The sequence below is a fragment of the Babylonia areolata genome, chromosome 23 (assembly GCF_041734735.1).
Source record: "Babylonia areolata isolate BAREFJ2019XMU chromosome 23, ASM4173473v1, whole genome shotgun sequence".
In the NCBI taxonomy this organism is placed as follows: Eukaryota; Metazoa; Mollusca; class Gastropoda; order Neogastropoda; family Buccinidae; genus Babylonia; species Babylonia areolata.
The window spans coordinates 50,299,933-50,312,432 of record NC_134898.1 but is presented as its reverse complement, the minus strand read 5'-3'; positions in this window follow the sequence as shown (position 1 = coordinate 50,312,432).

Sequence of the window (12,500 nt, the reverse complement as noted above, 5' to 3'; positions counted from 1 at the left end):
CAAAAACAAAACAAAACCACACCACACCAAAACAAAACACACCACACCACACCACACCACACCAAAACAAAACAAAACAAAACATCACACAGCCACAGTCACCTGCACCAGTTTGTAAATTCCTGGAAGGCTTAGAAGCTTTCTCTCACACACAACACACCACACCACACCACATCCACACCATATCCACACCACATCACATCCACAACACACCACAACACACCACACCACACCACACCACATCCACACCACACCACACCACATCCACAGGCACACCACATCACATCCACAGGCACACCACATCACACCACATCACATCCACACCACACCACATCCACACCACACCACACCACATCCACACCACATCCACAGGCACACCACATCACATCCACAGGCACACCATATCACATCCACATCCACACCACACCACACCACACCACATCACATCCACACCACACCACATCCACAGGCACACCACACCACACCACACCACACCACACCACATCCACAGGCACAACACATCACATCCACATCACATCCACAGGCACACCACATCACATCCACAGCCACACCACATCACATCCACATCACATCCACAGGCACACCACATCACACCCACAGGCACACCACACCACATCCACATCCACATCACATCCACATCCACACCACATCACATCCACATCACATCCACAGGCACACTACATCACATCCACAGGCACACCACATCACATCCACATCACATCCACAGCCACACCACATCACATCCACAGGCACACCACATCACATCCACATCCACACCACATCACATCCACAGGCACACCACATCACATCCACAGGCACACCACACCACATCCACAGCCACACCACATCACATCCACAGGCACACCACACCACATCCACAGCCACACCACATCCACAGCCACACCACATCACATCCACAGGCACACCACACCACATCCACAGCCACACCACATCACATCACACCACAACACACCACATCACATCCACATCACACCACAACACACCACATCACATCCACAGGCACACCACACCACATCCACAGGCACACCTGCACCAGGTTGTGTTTCCTGGAGGCCTTGGTGGTCTTCTCGGTGGGCCCGGAGCAGGTGCCCCCCAGCACCATGATGATGGTCTTGGTCCTGTTGTACAGCTTCTGGTACAGCTCGTCCATCGCCATGAAGATGTCGCACTGAACACACCACCACACCAGCAAGCTTCAGTTTTCAGTTTCAGGGAGGTGACTGGAGCGTGCGTACGGACAGATTACACCATTTACAGGATACACCACGTCTCCTTTGTTATTTGTTAGTGCTTGATCATCATCATCATCATCATCATTTTAGTAGTAGCAGTAGTAGCAGCAGTTGTAGTAGTAGTACTAGTAGTAGTATTGTTATTATTATTATCATTATTATTATTATTATTATTATTATCAAAAGTAGAAGTAGTAGTAGTAATGAATAGGTTTTTAACACACTATCAAGAAATCTGCTCTTTGTGTTTTTTGTGTGTGTTTTTTTAACGTGACACATTACATCAGTGTTACGTACACACACCAAAATGTGACAAGCAAATCACACACACACACACACACACACACACACACACACACACATTCAATCAATCAATCAATCAGTGCATACATTGTAATGTAGTAATAGTAGTAGAAGTATGGTTGTTATTGTTTCAGTTTCAGTTCTCAAGGAGGAGTCCAGCGTTCGGACAAATCCATATACGCTACACCACATCTGCTAGGCAGATGCCCGACCAGCAGCATAACCCAACGCGCTTGGTCAGGCCTGGAGTGCATGCATAATATATATCTTTGTGTACCTATCAGAGTTTGATTTCTTCGACAGAATTTTGCCAGAGGACAATACTCTTGTTGCCATGGGTTCTTTTTCAGTGCGTCAAGTGCGTGCTGCACACGGGACCTCGGTTTATCGTCTCATCCGAATGACCAGACACTCAGTTCCAGAGCTGGATTCGAACCTAGACCCCTCAGGGTTGTTGTTGTTGCTGTACTAATGTGCCCACTGACCGCGGTGTTGACAGACTCCAGCACCAGCCTGTAGCCGGGCAGGACGTCGGGCCTCTTGTTGATGTCCTCCTCGGCCAGCTCCGCGGCGTACTGGAAGGCCAGGCCCACCGGGTAGGACCCGTTGACGGCGAACAGGCCCACCACGTGCAGCTCCAACGGCTCCTCGGGACCCTCGGCACCCACACCCTCCCACGGAGGAGGTGGAGGGGGACCCTCCGTGCCGTCACGATGGTCAGAGTTCCACGACGTGCTGACGGCGGTGGTGGTAGTGGTGTTGGAGGAGGGAGAGGAAGGGGAAGAAGACATTATGACGTCATAGGGTGACGTAGGTTGGGCGTCTGGCGGCCGGAGTGACGTCGACGCGACGCTGCCGCCAAGATAGCGTGAGCGTGACGTAGTGGTGGTGGCGTTCTGCGTGCTGGTGACGCCACCACCGTTGTTGAAGTTCGAGGTGGCGTCGGCGAGTAGAAGAAGAGTAGGCGCAGAGGTGAGAGCCAGAGCTCTGGGATGTTGGAGTTCTGCAGATGCGACTGCTGCTGTCAAACCGCTGCCGTCCAAGGGAGGTGTTGCTGATGTGGTGGTGGTGGAAAGGGAAGACACCACTACCACTGCCGTCGCTGCTGCTAAGCAATAAAGGAAAGCGAGGGAAGAGGGAAGAAGCGAGGTCAAGGTCAAGGTCGCTGTGAAGGTCATGATCTTGGATCAGGTCAGTCTTTCACCTTGGCCGGGAGACGAGGGTCACTCCACGTCTTTCTTTCTCCTCACGACGCTGGAGGAGACAAATAAAATGGAAAAAAAAAAAAAAAAAAGAAGAAGAAGGAGCTATTTTAAAGAAAGTACACATGAATGTGAGATACATTTTTATTACTCAAAATGTTGCTTGAGAGAAAACCCAGTGTCTTATTAACAACAATGGTAATGATGGTGAGGAAAGAAGAAGAAGAAGAAGAAGAAGAAGAATGACATTAATGATGATGACTGCAACAATTCATTGTAACAAGAACACACTGACAGAGTCTGACAGATTGATATGGATACGTACACAGTGGACCGGTGGACACTTCTTGAGCTTCTTGAGCTATGCTGAAAAAACAACAACAAACAAACAAAACAACACCTTCCAAATTTACAAATGTTTTCAAATTTCGAACAACTAGCGAAAGTCGATCACCGCGAAATGACGAAAAAAAAAAAAGAGCACTGGAAACAGGGTGGGAAGAGGGTGGTGGTGGTGTGGGGCCAGTTTGCGGGTGGACGGGGCGGGGGTTGGGGGGTCGGGTGGCGGTGGGGGGCTGGGATGGGGGGGCGGAAGGGGGGAGGGAGGGGGTGTAAGTAGCAGCCACCACGAGACTTTCTGTTCGGTTGCATGTCTGCTTCAAGGCGGCCATGTCAGCGTCAATCCTGGATCTCATTCTTCAAACAAAGTCATGAAGCAGTCACAAAGTTTAACAGTCCCATCTCTCCCCCCCCACCCAACCACCACCCCAACCAACCCCCCACCCCTCACGCACAGTCCTCTGGGAGGAGAGGAGGGTAGGAGACAGGGGTGTGGCGGGGGATAGGGGGTAAGGGGGTGAAGGACTCGGAACCTTACCTCTGATGTAGAACTACAGCCATTGACTCCTTTTTCTTTTTTCTTTTTTTACACATGACTAAGAAGATTGGCAGAGTTCACGCAATGATGGAACAAGAACAGAATGTCAATGGCGGGCGGGGGGTGGGGTGGGGGGATGGGTGGGTGGAACACAATTCCCCCAAAACGGATGTGACTGATATCATGGAAGTAAAACAAGAGCTGGGAAAGATCGCGCGTGCACAGTCTATACTGAGGAAAAACAAACAAACTGGACGGCTTGTAAAAACGAGTATAGCTATATATATATATATATATAAGAAGAAGAAAAGAAAAAGAAGATCAAAGTAAAAATACACTACTCCATGATACTTATTCCCGGAACACTAAAAGACCTGGGAGAGAACGTATGAGATAGCAACTCTGTCTAACAAGGGCAACACCACACGATTCGCTAAGCATTCGATTTAAACGGCCAAGTCGGTTAACGTTGCTGTTGACACGGCAGGTGTGGGAACTCCTTTAATTCATTAGGAAGGAAACTGTATTCCGTGAGCAGTGAACTGCGTCAATGGCAAACGACCCACAAATTCTGGCCATTGTGTGTGTAACAACAAAAACCAGCAACAACAACAGAAACAACAACAACAACAACAACAACAACAACACACACACACACACACACACACACACACACACACACACACACACACACACACACACACACACACACACACACACACACACACACACACACAAGAAAAAGAAGACAACATAAACAACTAAACCACTTAAATCTCAACATGGGTTTATTTGTTCATTTGATCATTTATTATATTATCTATTTAGTCATTTTCTTTTTCATTTCTTTGTCTTATTCATCAATCTATATCAGTCATTTATTTTGCTTTTTTTTCATATTCATATCCATACGCATACCCAGATTCAAACACTCGACTGTTGGCCGCCGTTCTTTCTCTGTCTCTGGACCTTGCAATTGGAATGAACTTCCTCTTTCGCTTCGTCAAGTCTCAGCTCTTTCAAGTCTGGCCTTAAAAGCCACCTCTTCTCAAAATAGCCTCCCTTACCTGCCCCTTCCTTGTCTTCAGTTTCTCCAGTTTTAGAGTTTTGTATTCGTGTGAATAATTGGTGCGAAAGCGATTTGATTTGTATCTGCACAAGATTCAGCCCTATATAAATACCATAAATACCATTATCATTATCATCATCATCATTATATTATTATTATTATTATTATTATTATTATTATTATTATTATTATCATTATTATTATTATTATTATTATTATTATTATTATTATTATTATTATTATTATTATGGTATCTTCCCTTCTGAGAATAAAGATATCAAGGATGCGAGCGCAGGTAGGTATCTGGTTGGTGTTAGTGACTCCTCATTTACATTACTTTTGACGACACCCCTCCCCTTCCCCCGTGTTTGTTTTAATAAATAATTGTGGTGACGTTTCATGAAGTGTATTAAACATTTTCATTTCTGAATATCCCTAATACTTTTTCACAAAATTATTTCCCAACATCTCCGAAACTCTGCACATTACCATTTCATATCATATCGAAAACACTTCACAAAATCGTTTCCCAACATCTCCGAAACTCTGCACATTACCATTCCATATCATATCGAAAACACTTCACAAAATTATTTCCCAACATCTCCGAAACTCTGCACATTACCATTTCATATCATATCGAAAACACTTCACAAAATGATTTCTAAACAGTACTTTTTTTTTTATTTACGAAATTATGTCTGAATAGCTCTAATACTCTTCACACACACACACACACACACACAAACAAAAAAAACAAAACAAAACAAAACAACGTTGTGAAGGTTTGGGACACACATTTAAGATTAATTTCTTCTTCGTAATAACTATCATAAGAATCATTAGGGCGCCGCAAAGGAAAACTGTTCACCAGATTCATCAAGCTTTGTCGGTTATAGGTATGGTCAAGGCCCGGGTGTCTGCAAATGGTATTCCCGTCCATTCTGCAATGTTGTAAGTGCATCGGTTTTTTTTTTTGTTGTTGTTGTTGTTTTCTTTTCGTTTTTTTAAAATTTTTTTTTATTCCCTTCTATTTTCCCGTCCATCTCCAGACCTCAACAATCGCAAGAATAGTTCACAGGAGGGGAGTAATCGGAAATGCATCCCTTTTCTGGTTTCTCGAGGCGATCAATATGGAAAAAAAGAATCTTCACACTTTTAATCAGCTGACTGGTGTAAATGCTTAACATGCTTTCGCATAATACAGAATCAGCTGGATGACTACATGGTCAGACTTTGATGCATTTTCCTTCTGTTTTTTGGCTGCTGTGCCTTTTGATTTTTTTTCAGTTTTGTTTCTTTCTGTGGAATGCTTTGCCTTTCTCCTTCTCCGTTTCTTCCTTTTATCAAAGTGTTCCATAGAAAAACAGGTCGAAAAAGAGTGAGAGAGTAGAAAAGAAGTCAAAGTGTTCCATAGAAAAACAGAGAAAAAGTGTGAGAGAGTAGAAAAGAAGTTAAACTGTTCCATAGAAAAACAGGTAGAAAAAGAGTGAGAGAGTAGAAAAGAAGTCAACGTGTTCCATAGAAAAACAGGTAGAAAAAGAGTCAGAGAGTAGAAAAGAAGTCAAGTGTTCCATAGAAAAACAGGTAGAAAAAGAGTGAGAGAGTAAAAAAGAAGTCAAGGTGTTCCATAGAAAAACAGGTAGAAAAAGAGTGAGAGAGTAGAAAAGAAGTCAAGGTGTTCCATAGAAAAACAGGTAGAAAAAGAGTGAGAGAGTAGAAAAGAAGTCAACGTGTTCCATAGAAAAACAGGTAGAAAAAGAGTGAGAGAGTAGAAAAGAAGTCAAAGTGTTCCATAGAAAAACAGGTAGAAAAAGAGTGAGAGAGTAGAAAAGAAGTCACAGTGTTCCATAGAAAAACAGGTAGAAAAAGAGTGAGAGAGTAGAAAAGAAGTCAAGGTGTTCCAGGGAAAAACAGGTAGAAAAAGAGTGAGAGAGTAGAAAAGAAATCAAGGTGTTCCATAGAAAAACAGGTAGAAAAAGAGTGAGAGAGTAGAAAAGAAGTCAAGGTGTTCCATAGAAAAACAGGTAGAAAAAGAGTGAGAGAGTAGAAAAGATGTCAAAGTGTTCCAGAGAAAAACAGGTAGAAAAAGAGTGAGAGAGTAGAAAAGAAGTCAAAGTGTTCCATAGAAAAACAGGTAGAAAAAGAGTGAGAGAGTAGAAAAGAAGTCAAAGTGTTCCAGGGAAAAACCGGTAGAAAAAGAGTGAGAGAGTAGAAAAGAAGTCAAAGTGTTCCATAGAAAAACAGGTAGAAAAAGAGTGAGAGAGTAGAAAAGAAGTCAAAGTGTTCCATAGAAAAACAGAGAAAAAGAGTGAGAGAGTAGAAAAGAAGTCAAAGTGTTCCATAGAAAAACAGGTAGAAGAAGAGTGAGAGAGTAGAAAAGAAGTCAAAGTGTTCCATAGAAAAACAGGTAGAAAAAGAGTGAGAGAGTAGAAAAGAAGTCAAGGTGTTCCATAGAAAAACAGAGAAAAAGAGTGAGAGAGTAGAAAAGAAGTCAAAGTGTTCCATAGAAAAACAGGTAGAAAAAGAGTGAGAGAGTAGAAAAGAAGTCAAGGTGTTCCATAGAAAAACAGGTAGAAAAAGAGTGAGAGAGTAGAAAAGAAGTCAAAGTGTTCCATAGAAAAACAGGTAGAAAAAGAGTGAGAGAGTAGAAAAGAAGTCAAAGTGTTCCAGGGAAAAACCGGTAGAAAAAGAGTGAGAGAGTAGAAAAGAAGTCAAAGTGTTCCATAGAAAAACAGAGAAAAAGAGTGAGAGAGTAGAAAAGAAGTCAAAGTGTTCCATAGAAAAACAGGTAGAAGAAGAGTGAGAGAGTAGAAAAGAAGTCACAGTGTTCCATAGAAAAACAGGTAGAAAAAGAGTGAGAGAGTAGAAAAGAAGTCAAAGTGTTCCATAGAAAAACAGGTAGAAGAAGAGTGAGAGAGTAGAAAAGAAGTCAAAGTGTTCCATAGAAAAACAGGTAGAAAAAGAGTGAGAGAGTAGAAAAGAAGTCAAAGTGTTCCATAGAAAAACAGGTAGAAAAAGAGTGAGAGAGCAGAAAAGAAGTCAAAGTGTTCCATAGAAAAACAGGTAGAAAAAGAGTGAGAGAGTAGAAAAGAAGTCAAAGTGTTCCATAGAAAAACAGAGAAAAAGAGTGAGAGAGTAGAAAAGAAGTCAAGGTGTTCCATAGAAAAACAGGTAGAAAAAGAGTGAGAGAGTAGAAAAGAAGTCAAGGTGTTCCATAGAAAAACAGGTAGAAAAAGAGTCAGAGAGTAGAAAAGAAGTCAAAGTGTTCCATAGAAAAACAGAGAAAAAGAGTGAGAGAGTAGAAAAGAAGTCAAAGTGTTCCATAGAAAAACAGGTAGAAAAAGAGTGAGAGAGTAGAAAAGAAGTCAAGGTGTTCCATAGAAAAACAGGTAGAAAAAGAGTGAGAGAGTAGAAAAGAAGTCAAAGTGTTCCATGGAAAAACAGGTAGAAGAAGAGTGAGAGAGTAGAAAAGAAATCAAACGAGATTGGATTTTCTTTTAAAACTATCTATCGATTCATTCCTTTCCATGTCTCTTCGCTGGCGGCTTGTTTGATCTGTCTGTCTGTCTGTCTGTCTCTCTGTGTGCCTCTGTCTCTCTGTATCTCTCTATCAGCCTCTCTGACTCTGTCCCTCTCTGTGACTCTCTGTTTCTGTCTGTCTGTCTGCCCGTCTGTCTGTCTGTCTCTTTCTCTTTGTTGTCTGCCTATATGTCTGTCTCTCTCTCTCTGTGTGTGTCTCTCAGTCTCTATGTCTCTCTCTCTCTGCCTCTGTCTCTATGTCTCTCTCTCTGTCTGTGTCTCTGTCCCTCTTTCGCTCAGTCTCTCTGCTTCTCTGTATCGGTCTCTATGTGTCTCTCTCTGTCTCTATGTCTCTCTTTCTTTATCTCTGTCTTTCTGTCTGCCTGTCTCTGTCTGTCTGTCTGTGTCATTCTGTCTGTCTGTCTCTCTATGAACTTCAATTTGTGTTATATTGCCCTGCCTTGAGGGATTTTAGACATCGTCTAATTCAACATTTGCTAATTCCATCTCTTTTCAACTTTCTTTACTTGCGTCACCAAGAAAATAACAACAGCAACAACAACAACAACAAAGCATTGTAAATCAATTCGCTTTTGATACAGCAACTCAAAATTTAATAATTTTGAAGTTAATCGTTCTTTTAAAGATGCATTGCTAAAGTTGTAGCGACTTGTTTTCTGTTGCAACACTGTACTCAAAGACCATGACACCTTGTATTGTACCGTGTGTTCACCTGTACAATGCACGCCCTAAACGAGAGAATACAGCCGCTTTCGCCGTCATGATCCTGTGACAAAACCACTCCCCCAGTGCCAGCTATGCCAGACTTCGAAGACGGGCGCAATTGCAGAGTGGTTAACCCTTTCACCGCCAAGCTCGCATTTATGCACAGGCGTGGTAGAGGACCCATGTCAATGAAAGGTGACCATTCATTGGTCTGTTATCCATGAACCCACTGCTCTTATAAGCAGAAATGAAAAAAAAGAAGACAAAGTAGAAGAAGAAGACGAATCAAAGAAAAAGAAAAACAAAAGAAGAAAAAAAGAAAAGAAAACGTTTCTTTCATACTCACAAGTTCAATTTTTCTGTCTGGCAGAGCTACTTCCTTAATGGAAATTACTTTCGGATTCCAAAGGAATGTGATATTCCCTAAAAGAGACTGTGTTTAAAAATTCTTTATCTATATCGTCGGAAAGTTTTTTCATAAAAAAAATCTTGTTCCACTTCCACTGAACATTAATCAAATTCGTACTTGTCTTTGCATTTTCATGCAGTACATGTGGAAATTCCACACTCAAAGGGTGAAAATAAGGTAACCGAAGTGCATTCATACATATGTGAATCATAAGGATGATTGAATTATTCATGATATCGGTCTGTAAGTGCTTCGTATGTGGACACCACATTATGTACAGAATGGTAATTTCATTTTTACAGAATGAAAGTATCGTCTGTCAGATTTTCTTTGGTGTATTTTAAAGAGGGCAGGCTACTTAGCAAGTAAAATAACTTGAAGTTGAGTCCCTTGGGGTGCTACATACCGGTGCTTGTTGGCTTTGTGTGTGGAGGGGGAGGGGGGGGGGGGCTCTGGGGGGCGAGTGGGAGAGATATATATATATATATATATATATATATAGATAGATAGATAGATAGATAGAGAGAGAGAGAGAGAGAGAGAGAGAGATTTATTTTGTTCATTGAGTTGATTGCGTATAATGTAAAGTTTATTTTTTACTTAAAGTCTAGAATTACGTTTCATGAAAGGACACAAAATGGAATTGAACACACACACACACACACACACACACACACACACACACACACACACACACACCACACACGTACACGCGCGAGCGCGCACACATTCACACACACACACACACACACACACACACACAGAAACACACACACACACACACACACACACACACACACACACACACACACACACACACACACACACACACACACACACACATGAAAGAAGCTATATCTTCTCTTGGAACAAAAACCAAAAAAACCAAAAAACAAAAACAAAACAAAACAACAACAAAAACAAACAAACAAACAAACAAAAAACCTCAGTGACATCAGACGCTATTTCAAATGAAATGTTAAAGCATTTACCGGATAAGTTCCTCAGATTTCTGCATAATCATATTCAATATTGTTGGTCAAACGGTACATTGCCCACCTTATGGAAACAGTCCATAGTGGTTCCTGTCCTCAAACAAGGCAAGCCAAAAACTGATAAAAACAATTACAGACAAATTGCTCTGACTTCACATGTTGGAAAGTTAATGGAAGGAATTGTGCTAAACAGGCTTCTTCATTACTGTGAAAAAAGGAGTAATTCCAGTTAACCAAACAGGTTTTAGAAAAGGGAGAGCAGCAGTTGACCACCTAGTTAAAAATCATCAATCAAATAAAACTTCAATTTGCTCGTAGAAAAAAAAAAGTGCTAGCCACCTTGTTTGACATAAAAAAAGCGTATGACCAAGTATGGCATTCAAGATTACTCTATAAAATAAGATCATCTGGTTTATCAGGTTGTATGTTTAAGTATTCCAAAGCTTTTTTTAAGCAATAGAGTAATCAAAACAAAGGTAGGAAGTACTTACTCTAACTCCAGATCACTTGACATGGGAATCCCACAAGGATCGGTAATCGCACCAATACTTTTCAACATCTTAACTCACGATCTTTCACAGTCTTTATCAAATAATGTTGAGAAGGTACAATATGCAAACGATATATGCATATAGATGAAACTAACAATGCAAAATTCAGATCGAAAAATTATGCAAAGAGGCTGTATCAAGAAGAACTAAATAAGCTAAGTGTATGTCAGAAAATGGTTTGACTCTGCAGCTAGAAAAAATCATGCATGGTTCCGTTTAATCCTGGTCATAACACAGACACATTACCCATTTTTAAAATAGATGGGTCAGCGATAGAATATAAACAAGTAGTAAAAGTCCTTGACGTATATCTCACATCAAAACTAACATAGAATATACACTTGGAATACATCTTGGCAAAGGCTAGAAAAAGCCTCAACTTATTAAAGATTGTTAGCAGGCATCACTGGGTCAGGATACCTCTGTACTTATCCACCTCGCTAGTACGCTCAAAGCTAACCTATGCACAAGAGGTATTCTTTTCTGCACCAAAATACATGGTAAGGAAATGACAAAATGTGGACAGTAAAGCATATAAGCTTGCTATTGGTGTTCCAGTTCATGCTTCAAATTTAAAAATATATACAGAAGTTAAAGTATTACCCTTTGAAACACAGATGAAACTTGCATCAGCAAAATATATCTTGAGAAGTACAACAGTTCAAAATTCAAAAATCACCGAGATCAGTTTAAAATCAAACATTTATTTCCCTAAAAGAGCACAGTCTATTCACTCCCTTACGACTATAGATACACATACCTCTGGCATATTCAAAACATCAGGAGTGAGTCCAAATCAGACTGTTTTTCGGTTATCATACACGACAATACCTAAATTGGAGATGAACAACGCAACATTTGACATTAATTACTTAGATTTAAAGAAAGTTGAAGGCCCTGCTCTCCCTGCTTTTGTTAAATCTCACATTCAAGAAAATTATCCAGATCACCTTAAAGTATATACAGATGGTTCAGTACTTGATAAGAACCAGGGAGGGGCAGCATTTATCATTCCGTCATTAAAAGTAGAGAAGTACTATCATATCGGCAAAGATTTGTCAATATTCACAGCAAAACTAATGGCTATATTAATGGGATTGAATCACTTACTAGATCTTCCCATTGTCATATTTCAAGTGTTATTTTGTGTCGATTCTAAATCTGTATTACAAACATTAAAATATTTTAATTTGAAGACAAGAGGAGAACTCATAACAGAAATTGGTTATATAATTCATGGTTTGACCATCCGTGGTACAAAGATGAACTTTTGTTGGATCCCTTCTCACTAAGGTACACAAAGGGATCGTGGGAAATGAGCGGGTGGATCGCTGTGCGAAAAAAGGCGCAATGAACATTTACAATGCCACAGAAATTCGTATTCCATATTCATTACAAGAATGTTATTCTCCACTGGAGAAAACCTGTTGGAACCATGTCAATAAACTAAAACAGGTGTCTGACCCTGACTGAGAAAACACTGACAATATCTCACGCAAAACTGATCGCATGTTTTCTTTTAAAACAAAAGGACATCACAGTAGCAGAAGGCTCACCAGTCTAATATACAGA